This window comes from Notamacropus eugenii, chromosome 2, assembly GCF_028372415.1.
Source record: "Notamacropus eugenii isolate mMacEug1 chromosome 2, mMacEug1.pri_v2, whole genome shotgun sequence".
Taxonomy (NCBI): domain Eukaryota; kingdom Metazoa; phylum Chordata; class Mammalia; order Diprotodontia; family Macropodidae; genus Notamacropus; species Notamacropus eugenii.
In genome coordinates, this window is record NC_092873.1 from 41,402,601 (window position 1) to 41,428,651 (window position 26,051).

General features: G+C 40.9%; 1 pseudogene; it reads left to right on the forward strand.

Moving 5' to 3' along the window:
* LOC140522614 (aldehyde dehydrogenase, dimeric NADP-preferring-like) overlaps window positions 1-24,397 on the forward strand; it is a 37,336-nt pseudogene extending 12,939 nt beyond the window's left edge.
* Window positions 24,398-26,051: the final 1,654 nt, after the last annotated feature.

Consider the following 26,051-nt stretch of genomic DNA (forward strand, 5'->3'; position numbering starts at 1 on the left):
CACTGACAGTTTTAGAAGCACAGCATTCCTACAACCAATTTCATCAGTCAGTTTCCATGCTTCTCAGGCAATTTCACATTACTAGAGAGCAGGCAAGAAGCACTGTAGTAAAGTCTTGTCCACATTGCATTCCGTTTTTGCCAGCTCCATCAAATACATCCATCAATCCTCGAGGATGCAATCCTCTTGAAATATGGCAAATGGATGTCACACACATCCCAGAATTTGGAAGGAATAAATACCTTCATGTGACTATGGACACATATTCAGGTTATACTATTGCCACTTCATTGACTGGGGAATCAACCAAACTTGTTATTGATCATCTGTTCAGTTGTTTTGCAACTCTAGGTATTCCACAAATTATAAAAACAGATAATGGTCCAGCTTAAACTAGTCAAGCCCTTACTAAGTTCCGTCTGTCATACAGAATACAGCATATAACTGGCATCTCATATAATCCTACTGGTCAGACCATTGTAGAACATCACAATCATGACATAAAAACTCCTCCAAAAGCCAAAGAAAGAAGGAGAAGAAGGCAAAAGAATAAGAAGGGTTGACATGGTGTTGTATACCTGACACCAGATAGAGAGAGGCTTATGCCTGCTCAAAAAGAGTTTCAAAAAGGCAAAACACACCTTACTGATTGGAAAAAAGTAAAGGTGAAATGGAACATCACAAAGACATGCCCTGTGTTAACATGGAGGTGAGGGTATGCTTGTATTTCCACAGGAAATAGTGAAGAAATGATCTGGATACCGGAAAGAAACATCTGACCTCTGCCATACATTGGAGAAGATAAACCACTATCACGAGGAACCTTGGACTGACTGCACAATGAAGCCACTCATTCTGCTTCTAGGCACCCTCCAGCTGACCACTGTAGCAGTAGGAACTGATCAAGAGGGAGATGGATGGATTTTTATACATAATCAGCCTTGGGTTAGGGTGGTGAAATGAGGAGGGAAGATACAGGAGGTAATTATGGTAGGATATGGGTCAAAGGTTTTTGAGAAACAAATTGATATAGACAGAAAAATTTTTTTTGCTTTTATGATTGGGAAATAACATGCTTTAATTGTACTGTCACTGAATACATTGTTTTTCATACAGTTAATACTAGCATTACATCTGTAATTATGTGTCCTAGGTTTGCTTTAATGCCTATCAAAAGTAAAGGCTGGTATATGTCTGTATCTGATCAAACTTTTGATCAGTTATTGTTGAAAGTAAGGCAGAAAATATGTATAAGTTGCATTATTTTATGCACTGTAAGCTTTGTGGCAGCATTGGCTTCCTCAGTATCAGTGGGTTTATCCATACATACCATTTAATAGATGCTTTAAGGAAAACTATTGTGGTGGTAGGAAACCAAGTGGATGTTCTTGAAACAAGATTTTCCGTGAGATGTGATTATAGATTCATTTCTATTTGTGTTACTGCTGTCTGTTATAATAGCTCTCTATATAATTGGACTATGATTAGAAATCATTTGAATGGGATATGGGGAATAGTAGTCTTGCTTTGCATATTGAATATCTTAATCAGATTGCTAATAGTATAGATCAAGCCTCCAAGGGAAATCTTGACCCCAATAAAGCTGCAAGTGTGATTTGGGATTATTTTGCAAATAATTTTTACAAATTCCTTTATATCCCTGTTCCATTGGCTCATGGCTATATTGCCCCTATCCCTTTGTTTTTCTGTATCAGTCACCTATTTATAGGTGCCTTCTCTCTCATGGTACCCAAGTACCTTATCCCTGGTTACAGCCAAAAAAAAAAGTGGGGGGGGGGAAAATTGTTGAGGGCCAGGATGGAGTGCTGTTGGCAAGTTCAAGATAGACCTTCAGGGAAACTGTTCTTTGAGACTGTGCTTATTATCATCTGTAATGGCTCTCCATGCCCCCTGGATGTTGCTGTCTCTGTGAGATACACAAGAGAACTACATAGTGCAAGGAATATGTAAAATAGATGCCCTCTAGACTAACAGTTTTTAAAACAATAAGACTGGCCAAATCACTAGGACAGGAGATGAGTAGAATGTCACATAAGCTTGCAGTTTCTGTCTATAAATACCCTGACCCTCAGATCAATAAATGGAGTTGCCCTATCTTCACTCACCTACCCGTGTCTTTCTTCTTCACCACATCACTGAGCCACATGGGGACATAGGCCATCCACTACAGATCTGAAAAGAGAAACTCCTAGGAATATTGTGACCAAATTTCAGAGTTCCCAGGTCAAGGAGAAAATATTGTAAGCAACTAGAAAGAAACAATTTGAGTACTGTGGAAATACAGTCAGGATAACACAGGATCTGGCAGCTTCTACATTAAAGGAATGAAAGGCTTGGATTAGGATATTCCAGAAGTCAAAAGAACTGGGATTAAAACCAAGAATCACCTATCCAGCAAAACTGAATATAATACTTCAGGGGAATAAATGATCATTCAACGATTTAGAGAACTTTCAAGCATTCATGTTTTTCAGCATGACAAGAACTGTATAGAAAATTTGACTTTCAAACACAAGAATCAAGAGAAGCTTGAAAAGGTAAATAGGAAAGACAAACCATAAAAGACTTTCTAAAGCTGAACTGTTTACATTCTTACATGGAAAGATAATATTTGTAACTCTTGAGACTCTTCTCAGTATTTGGTAGGTGGAGGAATTGCACACACACACACACACACAGAGCATAGGTTGAGTTGAATCAGAAGGGGTGATATCTATAAAAAATAAAATTAAGGGGTGAGAGAGAGGAATACACTGGGAGGAGAAAGGGAGAAATGGAATGGGGCAAATAATCACTCATAAAAGAGATAAGAAAAATCTTCAATGGAGGAGAAAAGGGAGGAGGTGAGAGGGGAAAATTGAAGCTTACTCTTCACGTATGGCCTAAGGAGGGAATAACATGCTCACTCAATTTGGTATGAAAATCTGTCTTATACTACAGGAAAGTAGGGGAGAAGGGGACAAGTGGGGTGAGGGGGTTGATAGAAGGGACGGCAAATGAGAGAAGGGAGTAATTAGAAGTAAACACTTTTGGGAAGGGACAAGGTCAAATGAGAGGATAGAATAAATGGAGGACAGGGTAGGATGGAGTGAAATATAACTAGTCTTACACAACATGATTATTATGGAAGTCTTTTGCAAGATGACACATACATAGCTTTTATTGAATTGCTTGCCTTCTCAGTGGGGAGGGGTGGGGAGGGAGGAAGGGAGAGAAGTTGGAATTCAAAGTTTTAGCAACAAATGTTGAGAATTGTTACTGCATATAGCTGGGAAACAAGAAATACAGGTAATGGGGTATAGAAATCTATCTTGCCCTGCAGGAAAGGAGAGAAGATGGGGATCAGAGAAGGGTGGGGTGCGATAGAAGGGAGGGCTGATTGGAGGAAGGGGTAATCAGAATGCAAGGTACTATGGGGTGGGGGGAGGGGAGAAAATTAGTAACTCAAAATTTTGTGGAAATGAATGTTGAAATCTAAAAATAAATAAATAAACAAAAATGATTATTTCTTGTATTTTTATTTTTTCTTTTAAAAATTAAATTTCAATTTATTTATATTTATATTTCAATTATCTTTTAAATTCAAATAAAAAAACTTCAATTACCAGAAATTTGTTTTTTTCCCCTCTCACCTTCTACTCATCTCCCCCCACTCCTGACAAATAAAAAGAAAACCAAAACCCTGGTAATAAATAGACACAAGTCAAATAAACAAATTTCCCCTATTGGAGGTGTCCAAAGATGTGTGTCATTCCAAGTCCATCATCTGAGATTGGTGGCATTCTCCACTGATGGTCCTTTGGAATAGGGATTGGTCATTGTGTTTATCAGAAGATGTCCAGTTGTCAAATGTTTATTTTTTGCAATGTTGTTCTTATACAAATTGGTTCCCTGGTTTTGTTTATTTCACTCTGCATTGCTTCATACAAGGCTTCCCTGGGTTCTCTGGAACCATCTCCTTCATCATCATTCACACTAAAAAGTGTTTAGCCATTCTGAAACGGGTGCACGCTGCTTTAGTTTCCAGTTCTTTGCCATTAAAAAAGGCAGACCTGTTTTCCTGCAGCCCCTCACCATTGGTCACTTTCTGGACAGACCAGAATTCTTAACACGTTAGCCTAGTTACTCCCCTGAACCGTGTAGATGGCGCCAGACACCAGCCTTTCCTGCTTATCGTCAGCTGCCAGAATTTGGCAAGATCTACTTCTCTAATCTCAGTTACCTCTTTTAGGTTCGCTTTTAACTCTGCCCTTCCTATTCTTTTTATTTTTTTAAATTTTTTTTATTTTTCATTTTTAACACAATTCATATCACATAACACAATTCCAACTTTTGGTCAGATGATACTTCTTTTAAAGCATTTACAATATACCACAATCGGATTTTTTTTTAAACAATAACTGAGACACAAATGACAATTATGTACGCTAACTTCATAAGCCCTTGACCTAATTGTCTCCACACTATTACTAAGAATTAAAGGACCCTAACTTATTGTTGTTGGTCTAAAGTCCTAAGCCTAACACCTTAATTTTAGACTTGACCTCAGATGTTCCCCTACCAACAATCTGTGATTTAATAGATCTGGTATTAAGCTCACAAACCTATTGACTATAGGAAATTGCCACTAAGAGCAGGGACATTGCAGGGAAACAATATCTCTCCAACTTCATGTCAGTTCCAGGCAGGAGTAGATTGTCAACTTGCATTTGGTGAGGCTTAGAATCTGCCAGGTGTCAGTGGAGAAATTGAGTCAGGAAGATCCTACCTCAGCCCAGGCTGAATAGCCTCTCTTCCACCCTTCCCATGAGATCACCTTTTTCAGCTCTCATACCAGCATCTCACAGGCTTACTGGCATCATGGATTGGAGGCTCAGACTGCTTTTGTTGTTATTCATACCTGGAATTAGACTCAGAAGGACAGTCACTTAACAGTCCCATAGCATCTTAAAATAGCAAGTTCCAATAACCAGGTTTCATATATAACTATGATTTCACATTGGCTAAGGAACATCTTTTGAGGTAAGTCTTAAGTGACTTACACGCCTTTCTATACCTATTCCGGTTCCTGCTTAAATAACAATCATAAAATCAAGTTTATCATTAAAACCTTAACTTTTCCATCAATGCCAAATTTTATCCAGTTACCTGCCTCTTAGAGACTTAGGTTAAAATTCATTTCCTCAAACTAAAGCTGTCTCTGATTTACTCTCAGTAATTAATTCAGTCAATTGTTTTAATACTAATTGCTTTCACATCACTGTGTAACATGTCCAATTTTTCTCCCCATCTCTCCCCTCCCCCCAACCCCTAATACCTTGCATTCTGATTACTGCTTCCCTCAATGAGCCCTCCCTTCTATCACTTGCCACCCTTTCCTTGTCTTCATCTTCTCTCTTTTCTTGTAGGGCAAAATAAATGTCTATACCCCATTGCCTGTGTTTCTTATTTCCTGGTTATATGCAATAATAATTCTCAACATTTGTTGCTAATACTTTGAATTCCACCTTCTTTCCTTCCCTCCCTTCCTACCCATTCCCACTGAGAAGGCAAGCAATTCAGGCTATATATGTGTTGTTTTGCAGAAGACTTCCATAATAATCATGCTGTATAATACTAAGTATATTGCCTTCTATCCTACTCTATTCCCCCCTTATTTTTTTATTTCCTCATTTGACCTTATCCCTTCCCAAAAGTGTTTATTTCTAGTTACTCCCTTCTCCCATTTGCCCTCCCTTCTATCATTCCCTTCACCCCACTTGTTACCTCCTCACCTACTTTCCTGTAGTATAAGATAGATTTTCATAGCAAATTGAGTGAGCGAGCATGTTATTCCCTCCTTAAGCCATATGTGGAGAGAGTAGTTTCACTTTTCCCCTCTCCCCTTCTCCCTTTTCTCCTCCATTGAACAAGATTTTTCTTTATCTCTTGTATGAGTTATAGCCTGCCCCATTCCATTTCTCCCTTTCTCCTCCTGGTATTTTCCTCCCTCACACTTTAATTTTTATTTTATATATATATTTTTTGTGGATATCATCTCTCCTTATTCAACACAGCCTGTACTCTCTTTCTGTGTGCGTGTGTGTGTGTGTGTGTGTGTGTGTGTGTGTGTACACAATTCCTCCACCTACCAAATACTGAGAAGAGTCTCAAGAGTTACAAATTTTATCTTTCCATGTAGGAATGTAAACAGTTCAGCTTTAGAAAGTCTTTTATGATTTGTCTTTCCTGTTTACCTTTTCAAGCTTCTCTTGATTCTTGTGTTTGAAAGTCAAATTTTCTATACAGTTCTTGTCTTTTGAACATGAATGCTTGAAAGTTCTCTAAATCATTGAATGACCATTTATTCCCCTGAAGTATTGTACTCAGTTTTGCTGGATAGGTGATTTTTGGTTTTAATCCCAGTTCCTTTGACTTCTGGAATATCCTATTCCAAGCCCTTCAATCCCTTAATGTAGAAGCTGCCAGATCCTATGTTATCCTGACTGTATTTCCACAATACTCAAATTGTTTCTTTCTAGCTGCTTGCACTATTTTCTCCTTGACCTGGGAACTCTGAAATTTGGTCACAATATTCCTAATAGTTTCTCTTTTTGGGTCTCTTTCAGGAGATGATTGATGGATTCTTTCAATATTTATTTTGCCCTCTAGTTCTAGAATATCAGGACAATTTTCCTTGATAATTTCATGGAAGATAATGTCTCGGCTCTTTTTTTGATCATGGCTTTCAGGTAGTCCCATAATTTTTAGATCATCTCTCCTGGATCTATTTTCCAGGTCAGATGTTTTTCCAATGAAATGCTTCACATTGTCTTCTAGTTTTTCAAACTTTTGGTTTTGTTTTTTAACTGCTTGGTTTATCTCATAGTCATTCATTTCCCTGAACTCAATTCCCTCTTTCAGAGAACTGTTTTGTTCAGTGAGCTTTTGAACTTTCTCCTTCATTTGGCTAATTCTATTTTTTAATGCCACCTTTTGCTCATTGGCTTTTTGGGCTTATTTTTTCAATTGAGTTAGCCTCTTTTGAAAGGTATTATTTTGCTCAGCATTTTTTTGGTTCTCCTTTAGCAAGCTGCTAACTTGCTTTTCAAGCTCTTCTATTGCCTGAACTCAAAGTTCACTTTGGAGGCCCTGGAGGCAGGGGTGTTAACTTTCTGTGACAGTAAACCTTGTTCTTCCTCATCTGAAAGGATGGGAGGAGACACCTGTTCACAGAGACACCTGTTCACCAAGAAAGTAACCTTACATGGTCTTATTTTTTCCCCCTTTTTTTGGCATTTTCCCAGCCAGTTACTTGACTTCTGAATCCTTTGTCAAGAGATTAGACTCAGCTGCTCGGTTCCCCTGGGCTTTGTGTGGGGTTTAGATTAGCTGCTCCCTATCACCAGAGGCTTTAAGCTGAGCTGACTGAACAATGGATCCAGGTTGCTTCCAGTAGCCTGTGTAGCTGCCTACATTCTGCTGCCACAGCCTTAGCTGTCACCTGGGGCAATTGCTGGAGAAACCCCGTTCCCTCTTGCCCAGCTGGAAAAGTCCTCCCCCAGTGACCTTTGGAGCTTTCTTTGTTGCTTGTGAGTTGAGGTATCTGGGACATTCCCTGCTAGGAACTCTGCTCAGAGGTCTGTTCAGGTCCTGTTTCTCTGAGTGCCACATGGCCAAGGCTGTGCTACTCTCCACTCAGCATCCCATGAGATAGACCTCTCTTTTTGACCTTCCAGTTTATCTTTGACTAGAAACCTCTTTCACTCTTTTGTTCTATGGCTTCTGCTGCTCTAGACTTTGTTGAGAGTTATTTTTACAGGTATTTTGTGGATTGTGGGAGAAGCGCTAGAGTATATGCATCTTTCTATTCCACCATCTTGACTCTGCCTGTCTATTGATTGTATTTATGTATATACTGGAGCCTGTTCTTAATTTCTTAGTGAAATCTTATCCTTCTGATGGGGAAAATAAATAGTAAATTAATGTAAAATGTAAAAACTGGGTTCTAATGTGAATTTCTTAGACATGACAATTGACCAAAGTTCCAATTTTTGTTTTGTAAGAATGATAAGGGTATAAGGCTTAGGAATGGTAATCTAAAATTATATCAAGGCCAGTTTTGTAGGAGAGTGGGCACCTGGATTTCTACAAGAAGATGAAGGGAAGAAGATGCTAAAATGTTGTGCTGAAGATGACTTGAAAGAGCATCCAGACCAGAAAACTGCATCAGATGATGTTTCTCCTCATACTACTATATGAGATGTATGTTCTAAAAGAACAGTTTATTGATTTACCTCTTTTCTTTTGAATCTCTGTATCTGTACTTATAACAAGGGACCTGCCCTCTTGTAATTTGTCAATGTATTGATCAACTTTGCTCCCTTCCCATATTTCTTTAACGGGGAGGTAGATGAAAGAAAGAATATATATAGAAAAGAAAGTGATGAGGTATTGATTGGATTTAGGTGTGGAAACAGAAGTTTTAATAAAGAAAAAGGGTGGGGAGGAATTTGTAGGAAACAAAGGAAAGAGTTCTGTTTCCACAGGGTAGAAACTTCCAGCTTTGAGTGATAATAGTTAATCAGAGCTGTGACTTAGCATGGTCAGGTAAAAAAGGTCGGAAATTTGCAAGAGAGAGCAGGGGTTAAGTGTCCACAAAAGTTATTAGTCCCTAAGGTTACTGAATAGAAACTGCAGGTGGCTTTGACCAATCAGAAAACAGTTTGGGTCTTTCAGAAAAACCCAAGAAGAAGAACTGGTCCACCTTAAACCACCTGGGGTCACTGACAGGACAAACTAAAAATCCAACTGTACTTGGTTAATGACACACAGTGAGCATGTCAAAATATTGTGACCTGAAAGAGAACAGATCAATTTGTCCTCTGATGGGAGAATCTGTCCTGAACTAACATTATAAAAATGCCCTTACTTCTCTCTCTCTCTGTGTCTCTCTCTCTCTGTCTCTCTCTCTCCTTCCCTCCCATCCTCCTTTTGAAGAGGGATTGAGTCCACTTTGGTCAAAGTGTTCCATTACTCTGAACACTACTTTAATAAATTTTCCTTGATACTTTTCAGTGTCAAGTGTGTTTCTCAGATATTTGACTGTGGTTATGAAGGTAATTAGCAGGGAATAAAGCTAGAAAGTCAGGTGGCACCAGATGGTGGAGGACACCTATTTGGTTACCTATCTGTGGAAGGGTATCCAGCAGTCAGTCTGTCAATAAACATTTATTACATGCCTATTATGTGCCTGTACTATATTAAGCACTGGAGATACAAATATGAAAAAGAAAGATAGTCCCTGCCCTCAAGGAGCTTACAGTCTAAGGAAGGAAGATAACGTGAATAAAGCTAAAAAGTCAGGACAGGCAGGCTGAGGGACAATGGGAAGCAGAAGGTAGCCAGCACTGGGGCATGATGGAGGAATCCAAAGAAGTCTAACTGATTGGGAAATGAAAAGATGACTGGCCTGGTACCCTCCTTAAACGATGGTTTTGGGAAGAGCTCATCACTCTGTCCTTTCATCAGAAGACATATGATGAAATGTCAGGACCAAGACTGATGCAGTCTTGCATGATGATGAGGCTCCTAAGGGGCAGGCTGGAGAAGTGGGAAAGAAAGCAGTGATAGTATGCCAGCCAAGGGACCTCAGGGGCATAGATTTGGGGCTGGCAGGGGTCTTGGTGGCCATTTGGGTCCTCTGGTGCCCACTCTAGAGCTTTCCCCATTGGACCACCTGAGTCTGAAAACAGAGAGTGTTTTCTGACTGATTTCCTCAATTCATTTTCATAGCAGGATTTGTTTCCAGTCATTAATGATGGTGTTCCTGAGACCAGGGAATTGCTCAGGATGAAATTTGACCACATCTTCTCTTCTGGGAGACCAGAAGTGGGCAAAATTGTCATGACAGCTGCAGCTAAGCACCTGACCCCAGTACCCTGTAATTGGGAGGGAAGAGTCCCTGTTACATTGACAAGGACTGTGATCTTGACATTACCTGCAGGTGAGACTGGATGTCAGATAATCACAGACTACTAGAGACTATAGGAGCTGGTAGAGGTCCAAGAAGCTTTTTGTATCATAGTATCACTGAATGAATGAATGAGTGAATGAATGAATGAAAGACCAGTAGATACTAAGTATCAAGCACCATGTTGTGTACTGTGTAGATGCTGTGTACTGGTGATACAATAACAAAAGTGAAAATAATCCTTTGGCTCAATGAGCTTATGTTCTAATAGGAAGAGACAACACAAAGGGGTGGCCAGGGAGGAGTATTTAGGTTTGGAAAATCCAATTATGGTGAGTAGAGATGTAGATTGAGGCAACTGTAAAGTTGTAGAAAATCTAATGGATTTGGAGTCAAGAAGGTCTGGCATTGCTACTTGTTGTCTGTGTGACCTTGGACTTCACCCCCTCTGAGCCACTTTTCCTCCTCTGTGCAATGATGCAGCTGGGATAGACAGCCTCTAATATCCCTTCTGGTCCTCAGTCCCATGAGCCTGTGCTATCCATACATGGCACTACATGGGACATTTTGTTTTTGATTCATGAGCATGGCCAGGGCACAGACAAATCTAACTGGCCCATGTATGTGACAGAGTAGTGGACAGACTCCACAGGTTCTGGGTGTGTTAACATACCATTAAATGAACTGTCAAGTTCTACCGTTTCTGTTGGGGGGAATTGGTGCAACTAGTGCCACGACCATTGAACAACTGGTATTGTTCAATGAATTGACATTCAATCAATTGAATCCTGAATGGATATTTTGCAATTTTTTTTTTATGTGGAAGAGGTATAGACAGAACCTTCCTTGTAAATTATCACTTCAGTCCTCTCCCATGATCCTCTTCCCTTGGGTTCTAATCCTGTCCCATTTGGAAGATGATACTGGGGTTTCTGTTCCAGCTGTCATCCTCATGAATTGAGGGAGGGAGAGGTGCCATGTCCTGCATCCTACATCTGCTATTGGGGCAAGGGCCCCTACCCTGAGAATGGTAAACCAAGCAGGGAATGGAAGATTATTTTTCAATAATCAGGGCTAGATTGTGTCCTCCAGAAGCCAGAGTTGTGACTTCCTCCAACATTCCCACCAAATGAAAAACATACAGCATCCCTATTCATTATTCATGGTGGGAATAGCCTCAATTTTCTTTGAATTTGTTTCTTCCAGATGTATCACATGGGGAAAGTTCATGAATTGTGGTCAGGTTTGTTTGGCTCCAGACTACATCCTTTGTGATCCTGTTCTGCAAGGCCAAGTAGTGGAGAAAATTAAAAAAGCCCTGAAGGTGAGTCAGAGGACTTTGAAATCAATTGTGCCTGCCTCCCAGACCCTCTTAGTGAGGGTGGGGCTATGGGTGTGTGCTCTCAGAAGGGATGGATGTCCTCTATAGCCTCCACCTGCCACTTCCTTAGTGCTGGGCTCTGTGATGTTTTTGTGTTCATCCTATGTTGCCAAAGAAGACCATGCCATCAGACTGATAGTGACATGACTTGCACTTGACTTTGTTTTGACTGAGGAAGGGCTGTGCAGGTCACCAGCCTCACTTCTCCTCCAGAGCCAGATGGCTCTGATGAATCCAGTGACCAGATATTCATCAAGATGACTGGAGATGAACCAAGATGCACTGGGAGACCTTGGCCCTTTTAGGTCAAGGCCTGTGCAGATACTCACTTAGAGTGAGGTAATGGCCATTCATTGAATAGGCTTGTTTAGGAGGTAGCCAGGCCATGGACCTTTTAATGAGGCAAAGAAAAGAAAGATATCAGACTGGGAGGGCAACAGCAACAGTTACTATTGAAGGGTCCAGAACAGCCCTTGGGCAGGGGGCAGGGGCCAAGGGCCCCATGGTGTCTGAGCTTCACAGTGCAGTAGGTTTAAGGTTAAGGGAAGGGAAGGGAAGGGAAAGGAAGTAAAGAGAAGGAAGGAAGGAAGGAAGGAAGGAAGGAAGGAAGGAAGGAAGGAAGGAAGGAAGGAAGGAAGGAAGGAAGGAAGAAAGGAAGGAAGGAAGAAAGGAAGGAAGGAAGGAAGGATGATGGCAGAGGAAGGAAGGAAGGGAGAGAGGATCTAAGTTTTGGGGAGAGGAAGAAAGGTGAAAGCATCATCTCTTGCCCTCAAGAATATATAAATAATATAAAGTGAATGGAAACTTTTTTCAAGATTCCTTTAAAACACTTTGAGTTCTGAATTCTGTCTTTTCCTCTAGCCTGTATCCTACCTTTTGAGAAGGTAAGATAGCCATTATACATGTGAAGTCAGGCAAAATATAGTGGAAGAATTTATTAAGTATCTATTATGTGTTATTATCTATTATCTATTATTATTACTTTACAGATATTATCTCATTTGATTTTCTCAATAACTCTGGGAGGCAGGTGTTATTATGATCTCTACTTTATAGTTGAGGAAACTCAGGCAGACAGAGGTTAAGTGACTCACCAAAGGTCATTCAACCAGGAAGTGTCTGAGGCTGCATTTGAATTCAGGTCTTCTTGACTCCAGGTCCAGCACTCTTTCAAACTAGCTACCTCCACATATGAGATAACTTTAGAGGGCAAGTCTTTAGCAGCCAGGGGGTGCCTTAAAGAGATGTGCAGGAACTAGGACTTGAGGGAAGCCAGGAATTCTGCCCCCTTGAATGGGAGACTTTCCTTTCTTTACAATGAAAGGAGGGAATCCATTTTCTTAAGTCTCCAAAAGAAAAGCCAAGTTTGGTCATTATAATTGCATAGATTACAGCAACCTTAAGAGGTAGGTGCTATTATTATCCTCATTTTATAGATGATGTCTCAGATAACCCTGAGACAAACAGGGTTAAGTGACTTGTCCCAGGGTCACATAGGTAGAAAGTGTCTGAGGCCAGATCTGAACTCAGGTTTTTCTGACTTTAGACCTAGTGCTCTATCCACTGTGCCACTTAGCTGCCCCTGTTTTTGCCTTTTGTATCGTCATAATCATTGTGGATGTTATTTCCTGGTTTTCCTTACCTCTCACTCTGAATCAGTTCATATAAGTTTTTGCATGCTTCTCTGAATTCTTCAGAGTTGCAATTTCTTATAATCAACTAAAGAGCATTTATCAAGTACCTACTGTGTATCAGGCACAGTGTTAGATGCTGTGGCTACCAAGACAATATAATGGGGGAGGGGAAAACACTATTACTTGGAGGAACCCAAGAAAGGCTGTCTGCAGAAAGTGGCACATTTAGCCATTTCCTGATCAATGGGCACCCACTTTGTTTCCATGTTCTTTGTTGCTACAAAAAGTGCTGCTATGAATATTCTGGCACCTGTGTAACCTTTTCTTGGTGTGTGACCTTCTTACATTCCATGCCCAGTAGTGGGATCTCTGGGTTAAAGGCATGTGTATTTTAGTTTCTTTATTACTTTTAAGTTAGAAGGAGGGAGAGAGAGAGACAGCAGAGAGAGAGAGAGAGAGAGAGAGAGAGAGAGAGAGAGAGAGAGAGAGAGAGAGAGAGAGAGAGAGAGAGAGAGAGAGAGAGAGAGAGAGAGAGAGACATAGACAGAGAAACAGAGAAAGACAGAGACAGAAAGAGAAGGACAGAGATATGGGATAGATTGAGAGATACATGGATAGCTAAAGAATTGACAGATGGAAAGACAGAAAGGTAGATTGATAGATGATAGATGGATAGATAGAAGGATAAATAGAATGAAAAATAGGTAGGTAGATGTGTGATTAGATCCATAGGTGGACAGATACATATAGAAGGATAAATAGATGGAATTACAGAGAGAGATTAAGTAACTCATCCAAAGCACCACAATTTAATGAAGGTTGAAAAACAAGGAATCAGCCTTGGCTTTTGCATTATAAACAAGTAGTAATGGAAAGAATGGATTCTCTTCCTGAGAGGCAGGGAACCCAGGGTAAAGGCCACTAGTTTTGTAGTTAAAGATATGGGTTCCTCTTTTTGCCTCAGAATCTTACTACCTATGTGATCTTGGTCATAACTCTAGACCTCAGTGTCCTTCTCTGTCAAATGAACGGGTTGGACTGGATGATAAATAAGGTTCTTTTCAGCTCTAAATTCTCCAAATCACTTATTCTTGGCAGCTGCAAACATTCCATGAAATTGGATCCACAGCCACATAACTATTCTATGAATGAATAAATGAATGAACGAGGTAACAAACATTTACCAAATGCTTACAATGTGCTGAGCACTGTGCTAAACACTGGGGATATAAATAGAAAAAGTTTGACAGCTGGTTTCTACTTTCAAGAAACTCACATCCTGTGAATAGGGATGGGGCCTAGACCTGTGATTTCATTGGACAGAAGGATATTCCAGGTGAGTGAACACTCTCTATCAATGCAGGTCAGGGCCCCCTCTACAACTTAGAATTTTAGGGTGTGCTTTCTGTATCTTAAATGTTTAAAAATGATGTTTTTTGCCTTCTGTCATAAACTCTTTTAGCGTCATGTCTCTTTGCCTAACGAATTCTATGGAGAAGATGCTGAAAGTTCTCATGACAATAGAAGAATAGTCAACAGCCACTACTTTCAAAGTGTGATGAGCTTAATTGAGGGACAGAAAGTGGCATAAGGTGGGAATGGAGATGAGGCTTCTTGCTATATACGTAGGTTGCCACTGTCTGTCCCTTTCCCTTTCCTGTGAAGAAGATGAGTTTATGTTTTTCAACCAGTAGCATTTAGGCAGGTGCTTAATAAATATTGACTGATTGATTTTGTTGAATGAAGCTAAGATGAGAACAGCTCTGTTCCCCTCCCAGTCTGGTCCTTAGTGTGATTGCCTCCAGGCCTGTCCTATTTTTACCCTCTTCCCCGGGACTATGGCTTTGGGCAGAATGAGAGGGAGGAGGTGAAGGATTAAACATTTAGTTGAGCCTTTAGAGAATCAACAGCATTTTGTTTCTGTTGTTTTATTTTCCTTTTATCTTGCAATCTCCTTTTTCTTAAGGCAGGTTTTCAGGAGGTACTAAGTACCAGGACAAGTTGATACAAAGAATGACTTTGGCATTTTGGTATCAATGTACAGTGCAAATGGTTTATGTTTCTCTTCCCCTTTAGATGACCTAGAAACTGGGTTAGCAAATCTGGGATGCAGCAAGTAACAACTGGTGTTGTTACTTAAGAAGGGACCTAAATATTGCAAAGACTTAGGCAGGGTGATGAAGGGCACCCAGAAATGTTTTCTTTCTGTTTCTCTCTCTTTCTCTGTCTTTGTCTCTCTCTCTGTATCTCTCACTCTCTCTCTCTCTCCCTCCCTCCATTACCATCTCTCTCCCTGCTTGACCAACCCAGTCAGTGTTCCCATATTCCAAATTAACATTTCAATTCATCAGTCACTCATTTATTAGCCTGCTTTGAGCATCTTGTTGTTGTTGATGGAGAGTTGCCCTGTGATAATCATTTAATATAAATTTTGGTCTTTAATGAGGGCCCAAGCCTGAACTAATCAATCAGATTGCTTTGCTTTGCTCTAAAAATGCCCTTTCCTGTGTCAACAATTTCAGACCTATTTATGACAGGATGCCTGCCAGCAGAATGGTAGGTTTTTCTCCTTACCATATGTCACAGAGACATCTGTTACAGAGAGGAAATTTACACATCCTGGAATCATAAAATCCAACTGACACTATTTTGTTAATTGTCTCACTAAATTTGCAACTTGTTCAACTAAGAAAGTTCCTTTCTCATGGTAAAATTCATTTAAGCCTGATTATCCTTGTACTGAGCAGTCAGATCCAATGACTGGCTCTGTGGATCCATGTATTGTTAACTTTACAGGAAATAATAAGAATAAAAATGTATGCATTTAGCCTGGTGCCTTTTCTTTAACCAAACTTTCAGGTCACCACAGGGAAGACCTGAATTCTTGTGGAGTGGTCTAGGACAACTCCCTTATCCTCTTATTGTTATCAGTGACTGTGTCATTATTGCTGTTTGTCCTTGGTTCTCAACAAGGACCATGACACCAGAAAGGAGATGTCATGACTTGCAAGTGAATTGGATTATAAATGAGGCAGGGCTGTACAAAGTCACTACTAGCCTCAGTCTCTCTTCTGGAGCCATCTGGGTTCAGTGGCAAGATAGAGATCAGCAGGACTGGAGATGGCCCCAAATGCAGTGGGAGACCTTGGTCTTTTTGAGCTAAAGTCTTTAACAGGTCTCAGTCTGACTGAAGCAACATCTGTGCAGTGATTCAGACTAGGTAAAAATCAGGCAAAGAATGTTCTTCTTTAGCTAGTTAAAAAAAATAAGTGATTAAATTATAAAATAAAATAAATGTGTGTGAGGGGAAGAGCCTCAGGGTTTCTCACCAAAAGATAAACAATTGCAATTTATTCACTCTGAGCCATCAGAATCCAAACAACGAGCAAGTGAGACTTGGGCTGGAACCTATTGTTGGCCAATCAATGAGAGCCAAAGTGACTTAAGTGTTTAAGGCATGGTATGTAAAAAAAGAAATCTAACCCATAAACTTTAAGATGTCTTTCTAGCTTTCAGCAATCAAATTTTATATTCCTTTGGGTAGAACACATCTAGGTAAGGGTATGATTCACTATGTGAATGGAAGGAAAGGAGGAAGAAAAGGGTGATGAAGGAGAGGAGGGAGGGAGGAAGAAAGGACAGAAGGAAGGAAGAGGGAAAGGAAAGAAGGAAGAACCTCTAGTGACAAGTGGAACTGTCCAGTTGGGTCCCCAGTGGGGCAGTTACTAATACTCACAGATTGCTGTTTATTCTATGTTCTCAAAGAGGATGTTGACACCTGGAAGATGATGTCATTGCTATGCAAAGTCAACAGCTTCACTCTCTACTCTTGAACTATCTGGGCCCATTGGCAAAAATGACCAAGTGAGGCTTGGGCTGGGACTGATGTATTCATGGTCAACCAATGAGCCAGAGTGATTTTGGTTGAAGGCATTTTATTTAAAAAAAAAAAAAATGAATGCCTTCTGGTAAAGCAGTGGCCAATTGATATTAGTATAAGCGTAATGTAAGAGATGACATTGGAAATGAGACTTCAAGGAAGCAAGATATTGTACAAAGTGGAAGTGAGGAAAGAGTGAATGTCAGGCATGTGGACCAGACCAGGTAAATGCTCTTCAAGAGAGCTTGTTTTACTTAAAGAGATAAAATACACAGATAAGTATTAATGCAAGGCAATTAAGTGATAGTTCAAAGGAATGATCCAGAGAAGCCATCTCCCAAAAGCAGAAGAGAACCTACTTTTTTCCAAGAAGGCTTTCTAGAAGCAAGCAGTGGTACCTGAGCAGAGGATCATGAAGGGTAAAGTGGGGGAAGCTGTATTGTACATTCCAGATGGAGACAATGCATGCAATGGAGGACAACAGTCCCGGTTGGTCACCTGCCTTGTTATGACAGTCATCTTAGAATCCACCAACAGCCAGATGTTGGGGAATGCTGGAAGGCTGTCTGGGACACCATCTGGGATTGTTCACAGACCTCTCTGTGGCACCAGTTTAGAGAATACCTGGGATAGCCTATCCTGCCAGGCTACTTACACCCTCCTCCTTCCTTGTATTCCTCCATTCAGAGACGCTCCCCTCCTTACAGTCATGATACCCACTTCTGACCTCTGAGCATTTTTCCTGGTTGCCTGGAATGCTCTTTGTCCTCTTCTCCACCTCTGGGATTCCTTGAAGTCTCAGCTAAAATCCCACCTTCTGCAAGAGCGCTTCCCTAGTCTTCCTTCATCTTGGTACCTTCCCTCTGAGATTCCCCCCAATTTATTCTGTCTAGATCTTGTTTCCATGAAGTTAAAATACAATACAATAAAAATTTATTAAGCCTCTACTATGTGCCAGGCACCATACTAAGCACACAAAAGAAGTCAAAAGAGAGTCCCTGTCTTTAAGGAGGCATGGTCATGTGTCTCCCCCACTGGATTGTGAGCTCCTATGGGTATGGCCTGGGTTTTTTTCTCATTGCCTGGCACACAGTAGATACTTAATAATAGCTAGTTGATTGACTGACTAAGCCACTGAGAAGTTCAGTGACTTTCCTAGGGTCACCAAGCCAGCAGCATGTGGCAGAGGGAGGAGTCCTTCTGATTCCAATGCCAATTCTCTATCCAGTCTTCCACCCTCTTCAATGTACTATTGGTTATCAGTTGAGAAGGTGCTTTCAAAGGCTAGCTGGCTGGGTGTGCTATGGATGGACTGTGCATGAGTGAAGAATGTGCCGCCCTCAAGTTTCTTACTCTGGCACCTGCTTTGTTTCTTGGTCTTTGTAGCCCCAACCATTCTCACTGATGTTGGCCCAAGGTCTCAGGAAGAAGTCTTTGGGCCTGTTTTCCCTATCATCTGTGTGAAGAACCTGGATGAAGCCATCCAGTTCCTCAATGAGCAGCCAAAGCCCCTGGCTCTTTGTGTATTTTCTAACATTGACCAGGTAATCAATACTAAGAACCCTCCCCTTGACTTCTCTGTGCTGCTCATCTCCCCCACAATACACTCACACAGTCTTCCTAGGCTTCTTTTCCTCAAACCAAAGTCAAATGCTCTATCTTGAGCACATAGGACCTAAGCAGTATCCCGAGAATTGAGTACCATTCCAGCTTTGCGGGATATTGAAGGCAGAGCTGTGTAGTAAAGGGACCACTGGGTTCCTATAAGTTTGAGACAGCTAGAAGATAGAGCATGAGAGCTGGAGTACAGCAGGCTCATGTTGTTGAGTTCAAATCTGGCATCTGACACTTACTTAACTGTGTGACCTTGGGTCAGTCATTTAACCACCACCTCCAAGTCAGGATAATAGCACCTGAGTATTTAATGAGATAATATCTATAATGTATTTAGTACAGAACCTTGCAGAGCTGGGATTCTAATTTAGGACTCTTGAAATCTAATTCCATGAACCTTTCCACTGGCTGATGGGAGACATGGACTCCATTTTTCTGACTCCAAATTTAATATATTCCTTGTTATTTTACATGGACTCTTAGCTCGAGTTTTAATTTCTAATTCCTAGCCCTAACCCCAACTAGAATCCAGAGCCCCTGGGGAGGTCACCAACTTCTCTTATGTAGAATCACAAGATTCTAAGTCTAGAGCTCAAAGAGGTCTTTCTGTCCAACCCCTAATTTTATAGTTGGGGGGAAGGAAACTGAGGCTCAGAGATATGCCCAAGGCATTAAGTAGAAGATCTGAGGTTTGAACCCTGGTCTTTTGACTCCAAATTCAGCACACTTTCCTCTATGCCATGCTGTTTGTGAACCTGTCTTCCCTTTGGAGGGGCAGCCTCTGCCATGCTGAAGAGAAAGCATGACTCTGGGCAAAGGGCAGACTGACCTGGCTAGCCCTTCTCTGCTTTCTGGTGTGAAATTTTTCTCTCTTGTCTTCAGAGGCTCTGGGTTAGTCTTTCACCAGGAATCCTAAGCCAGTGTGTGTTTTCTGGGAGCTCATCAGATATGGAAGGTCACATAGCTAACAAGGAAGAGAACCAGGATTTAAACCGGGGTCCTCAGACTCCCAATCTAGTTATCTTTCCATTAGAACACACTGCCTCTCACTTTTCTGACCCCACAACCGTGGTCCCTTTCCTGACAAAATTAGGCCATGGAACTAGAACTGCAAGGAGACCTTGAGGCTTTCTGATCCATTTTATAAATGAATTGTGGTGCTGTCTTCCAGATCATCAAGAAGATGATTGCAAAGGCTTCCAGTGGAGGTGTGGCTGCCAATGATGTGATATTCCATACAGGTGTCCACACCCTACCCTTTGGTAGCGTAGGTGAGTCCCAGTCCTCTCTGAGTCCTACTTATTCCTTGCCCTTGTTCTTGACCTGAGGGAAGATGGAACATGTTGCTCACACATGGGACTCCCAACAAAGATTGATAAGAAGCCATATTCCCATTTAGGATGGTGACACCACCTCCCTGGGTTATGGTGAAGATGAGGTCAAATGAGGTCACCTGTGTGAAAGCCATGATGGACCTGAAAGGGAGCTATAGAAGTGGTTATTATTAGTGTTTGTATTATTATTATCATTATTTCACTTGGTCACTCCCCAATGGGGGGGGCAGAAATGGAAAAGAGCTTGGAGTGAGATATAGGAGGAAGAGAAGAAGAGAGGGTAGAAAGGGAAGAAGATGGAGAAGAAAATGGGAAAGTGATGGAGAAGAGAGGGGGAGGGACAGCAAAGGAGATGTGTGCAATGCAGAGACAGGGGGAAGGGGAAGAACAAGTTTCCCCATGACCTGTGAGTTGTCTGTCCAAGGCCACCCACCTCTCACAAACACACATGGATTTTCTGACTTCCTTTCAGGTGAGAGAGGCATGAGCTCCTATCATGGTAAGAAGAGTCTTGAAATCTCCCACCTCCAGTCCTGCTTGATCAAACCTCTAAAGACAGAGGACTCTGACAATTCCAGTTTCCACCTTTTCATGTTGAGGTGAGAAAACCCTGGAATATCAAAGCTGAGAAGAATCTCATTGGTTATAGGACCATAGATTTAGAAGTGGAAGGTTTTTGAAAGACAATGTAGCCCAAACTCTTCATTTTTTGAGGAAACTAAGGCACAAAGAAAATACAGTGATGTGTCCAAAGTCACACCTTGAGGTAGTGGCTAGTGAAGATTAGAACTCAGATCTTCTGACTATCAAGGAGAAGAAAGGTGAGAAAGAAGGATTTTTTTATCCTTGAGACGTTCTTCAAAGAGCCAGGAGAAGAATGGAGACTGGACATCATTCTGGGGCTGGGGAGTAAATTTAAAAGAGGAAATTATTAAAGACAGAAGAGAAAGAAACAAAATGAAACAAAAGTAAAGACTACAGAATTGATCCAGAAAATTAAGTGCTGTTTTTTTTCAAAGATCTTGGTTCCCTTTCTCAGGACCACATATACATAGATCATGTACCAGGACATGGAGTAAGGATAAATAAATGTTTAAAAAAAACACCCAAACACCAGAAATACTAAGTATCTTTTGGCAGATCATAGCACAACAAAAAACAGGACAAAATGAAAAAGACTTAATATTGACATGCTGAACAATGGGTAGGTCAGGAATAAATTCAGATAATAGTTAATAGTGTTATCAGACAGAACAAGGTTTGAAAAAATAGGTTTTTCAGTATATCCATTAGTTTTGTTGAAATTTTTATTCTCTCTCATACACACTCTCTCTCAGTCTCTCTCTCTCTCTCTCTCTCTCTCTCTCTCTCTCTCTCTCTCTCTCTCTCCCTCTCTTATGAATTATAAGGGATGATTCTCTGGGAAGGGGAGAAGGAGAGATAACTTGGGGAATGTTGGTGATACATAAACAAAATATACCAATATTTGTTTTTTATTTAGAAAAAGAAAATGATAATTATGAAACTATATACCAAAATTTCTGGGATGTAGCTAAAACAATCCTTTGAGGAAAAATTCTCTCTCTACAAAGTTGCATGAACAAAATGGGCAAAGATGGCATGAAGGATCTAAATCTGGAATTTTAAAAATTAGAACACCTACATCCAAAGTATGTGAATGTGAGGTGGCACTGGGGGTAGAGCACTGGGCCTTGAGTAAGAAAGACGTAGTTCAAATTGGGCCTCAGACACTTACTAGCTGTGTGACCCTGGGCAAGTCACTGAACTTTGTTTGCCTCAGTTTCCTCATCTGTCAAATAAGCTGGAGAAGGAACTGGCAAACCTCTCCAGTATCTTTGCCAAGAAAACCCCAGATGGGGTCAGACATGACTGATAACTCTAGAACAACAAAGTAAAAAAGGAAATCTTGAAAATTAGAGCAATGATAAAACAGAAAGTAAATGTTATTTTAAAAAACCAGAGTAAGTTTAACAAAATCAATGAATCTTTAGCTAATATTGATCAAAAAGATTCAGGAATAAAGTCTGATCTCCAAAGGTGATGCTTTTCTTAGTGAAAGCCACAGAGAAAGATTGAAGTCACAGAAGAGTTGGAGGGGACTTTGGAAAGATTATCTACTTTAATCATTTCATTTTTAAGAGCAGGAAATGGAGTCTTTGGAAGGCTAAGAGCCTTGAATGGGATTACACCATGACTTCATAGAAGAACTGCCTCTGACAGGGACAGGGTCATCATGACATCTCATCCAGATCAAGGGAAAGATGGTCCTAGCCTGGGAGGAAGAGGAGGTCAGAAACTAGGTGGAGCTCAGGGGGGAATGGGGTTTAGATTGGATGTCCTCTGTTCCTTTCAGCTCTGATCCTATGAACCTGTAACTTTCCCTGACAGTAGTAGGGAGCCATGGAGGCACTCACATACCTCTCTAATCACATCTCCCTTTCCCACTTCTTCACAAACCTCACGGAAGTGAGGAGGTGGCTGTGGTTCTTTGCTCACTGGGCCAAACTGACATCTGGAAGCCCAGCATTTCACTCCTAGCTCTGAATCTTCACCACTGCTCTGCTCCCAACCTCTCCTCTCTCTTCTCCCTGCCTCAAGAAATCCTACCCCTCCCTCAATTAGCAGCTTGACTGTTCCCTCTTTTGGGAAGCCTTCCCAGACATTGCAACCTACAGCTGAGACTCCTTGTTCTTTGGGACTTGTGAAGCATCTACTGTCTTTACCTGACCCTTGGCCTTAGCATAGATTCTTTTGGGTTGTTACTTAGCTGATATGGGCTCCTGGCTCTTTATGTTTCTGAGTAGCTGGAAGATTCTCAAGGGCAGGAATCGGTTTTTTTTGTATTACCCCCTCCTTGGTGCCAAGCATAATGCTGAGCATAGATCATTTATTCAACAAATACTTGTTGAATCAACAATTGAATGAATTTTCTCCTTTGTCAGTAAAGACATGAATTCCTCTTCTCAGCAAGAACCTGGGACCTGTCCATCATCTTAGAATATAGAGGCACTGGGAAGGCAGCATGGTACACAGGAGAGAACACTGTCTCAGAACTCAGAGAGCTATATGACTATATGACCTTGGGCAAATCACTTAACCCCACCAACATCATGGGCCTCAGTTTTCTCATCTGTAAAATGAATAGCTTGAATTAGGTGGCCTCTGAGATTCCTTTCAGCTGTATGATTCTTGGACGTATTTGCCATTCAAGAGTATACCCTAATCTTGACAAAGAACCGAAAAGTCAAGTAACTGGTTGGGAAACTGCCCAAAAAATGGAGGAAAAAAGAAGACTACAGAAGGTTACTTTCTTGGTGAACAGGTATCTTCTCCCAAGCTTTCAGATGAAGAAGACTTTTATGTCTTTTCTTGGTGGTAAGCATCGTTCTTCATATTCCATGCCCTTCAGTCCCTTAATGTAGAAGATGCTAGATCTTGTGTTATCCTGATTGTACCTCCACAATACTCAAATTGTTTCTTTGTAGTTGCTTGCAATATTAACTCCTTCACCTGGTAACTCTGAAATTTGGCTACAATGTTCCTAGGAATTTCTATTTTTGGATCTCTTTCAGTAGGTGATTGGTGGATTCTTTCAATATTTATTTTGCCCTCTGGTTCTAGAATATCAGGGCAGTTTTCCTTGATAATTTCATGAAAGATGATGTCTAGGCTCTTTTTTTGATCATGGCTTTCAGGTAGTCCCATAATTTTTAAATTGTCTCTCCTGGATCTATTTTCCAGGTCAGTTGTTTTTCCAATGAGATATTTCACATTATCTTTCATTTTTTCATTCTTTTGCCTTTGTTTTCTGATTTCTTGGTTTCTCATAACGTCATTAGCTTCCATCTTTTCCATTCTAATTTTGAAAGAACTATTTTCTTCAGTGAACTTTGGAACCTCCTTTTCCATTTGGCTAATTCTGTTTTTTAAAGCATTCTTCTCCTCATTGGCTTTTTGGATCTCTTTTTCCTATTGAGTCAGCCTATTTTTAAAGGTGTTGTTTTCTTCAGCATTTTTGGGGGGACTCCTTTAGTAAGATTTTGATTCACTTTCCATGACTTTCTTGCACCTCTCCTATTTGTCTTCCCAACTCTTCCTCCACCTCTTTTGCTTCATTTTCAAAATCCTTTTTGAACTCTTCCATGGCGTGAGATCATTGCATATTTATTTTGGAGGCTTTGGATGCAGAAGGCTTGAATTTTAGGTCTTCCTCTGATGGTATGCATTGTTCTTCCTCATCCAAAATGATGGAAGAAAATACCTGTTCACCAAGAAAGTGGCCTTCTATGGTCTTATTTTTTCCCCTTTTGGGGGCATTTTCCTAGCCAGTTACTTGACTTTTGAGTCCTTTGTCAAGAGGAGGGGATACCCTGGGGACCTGTAAGTTCTCATTTCCTCCAAGGTGGTGCAATCAAGGGAGAGCAGTTTACTCCTCTTCAGGCCTGCACTCTGATCTGGGAGCTACCAAAGCTTTTCTGCTCAGGATCTTCAAGTAGAATTTCCTTTCTAGAGCATCCACCAACTCCACCATGCCAACACTCTTCTTTACCCCAGGACTAGCACTCAGGGCTGAAACCCAGATCAGTGGCTAAATTCCCCCAGGTTCTTTAGACCAAGGGCTCTGAAAAATTCTGCTGGCACCACCACCTGGGGCTGAGGCTAGGGGAGGACATTGATCCCTTCTCACCCAAGTGAAAAAGCTTTCTCACTGACCTTTGAAGCTGTCTCTGGTGTTTGTGGCTAGAGGGAACTGGGAACCCCAGCTACTACTGGTGGAGCCCTGAATTCTGGTCAGGTCCTTTCCCTGCTGGTGCCGCATCGCCAGGGCTAGGCTGTGCTTTGTTCCACACTCTGTGCAATAGACCTTTCCTGTCAGCCTTCCAGGCTGCCATGGGCTGGAAACCTGTTTCGCTCTGTCGTTTTGTGGCTTCTGTTGCTCTAGAATTTGTTTAGAGTTATTTTTATAGGTATTTTATGGGCTATGGAGGGGAGCTTCTACAGATTTGTCTTTCTACTCCACCATCTTTGCTCCGCCCCCCCCAATTGTTTGCTTTTAATGAAAGATAAATTCTGAGCAAAGTTATAGATTCAATACTCTCAAGAAACATTTTACTTCTAAGGTAATTGTTATCTCATTACCACCTGCAAATCACTTTGTTCTAAGGAAACTTGTTATCCCTCATAATTGTAGCTACTGAGAAATGCCACGGTATTCATGTATTATCCTTGAGAGAAACTGTCTTCCATCTTAGCCTCATCCTTGATAATTAAAGGTGGTCTTATCTCCTTGCCAGACTTCTCTATCTGCTATCCCTGATTTACTACCAATGGCTTTGGGATGCACCTGGGTCCCATAAATCTACAAACTTTCCTCTGAAACCAAGAGGGGTGGTCCCAATGCTATGTATGTGTGTGCACGTTTCCCTCAATGGAAACAATCATGATGTCTTATTGCTGTGATGTTGCCAACTCCATAAACCAATGGTGTGACTTCCCAGTCTACTCTGTTCTGTTCTTTGTCTTATTCTTACAAAGAAAGGAACTGCACCTCCAATTCTTTGAATTTTGAGTAATGGAGTTAGTCATTAGGCTCATTCTGTAGGTAGAATTGTGCCCTACTCATAAAATATTGCCTTGTTTGGAGAGAACTTGCTTTGATCTACCTTTTTTGAACTTTACCTGAGACACCAGATTTTAGAGAGTCCTGAATGCCAAGTTCAAATCTAGCCTCAGACATTTACTAGCTTTGTGACCTTGGGCAAGTCACTTAATCACTACCTGCCTCAGTTTCCCCATCTACAAAATGGGGATGATAGCAGCACCTATCTTCCAGGGCTGTTGTGAGGATCAAATGAAGAAACATTTGTAATGTGTTTTGCAAACTAAAAGTGTTATATAAATGCTAGTTGTTAATGTTTTCAGAAAATGAAGTATTAAGAAGCTTCTCGATGAGGATGAAAGAGGAGAGTATAAATGCTGAATTGAAGCTTAACATTAAAAAAAGGAAACCCCTCAGATCTCCTGGCAAATAGAGGAAAAGAAATAGAAGGACTGTCAAATTTTATATTCTTAAACTCAAAGATCAATGCAAATGGTGACTACAGCCATGACTTCAAAGGATGCTTGTTCCTTGGAAAGAAAGCTATGACAAATCTGGACAGCATACTAAAAAGCAGAGACATCACCTTGCTGATAAAGATCTGTAGAGTCAAAG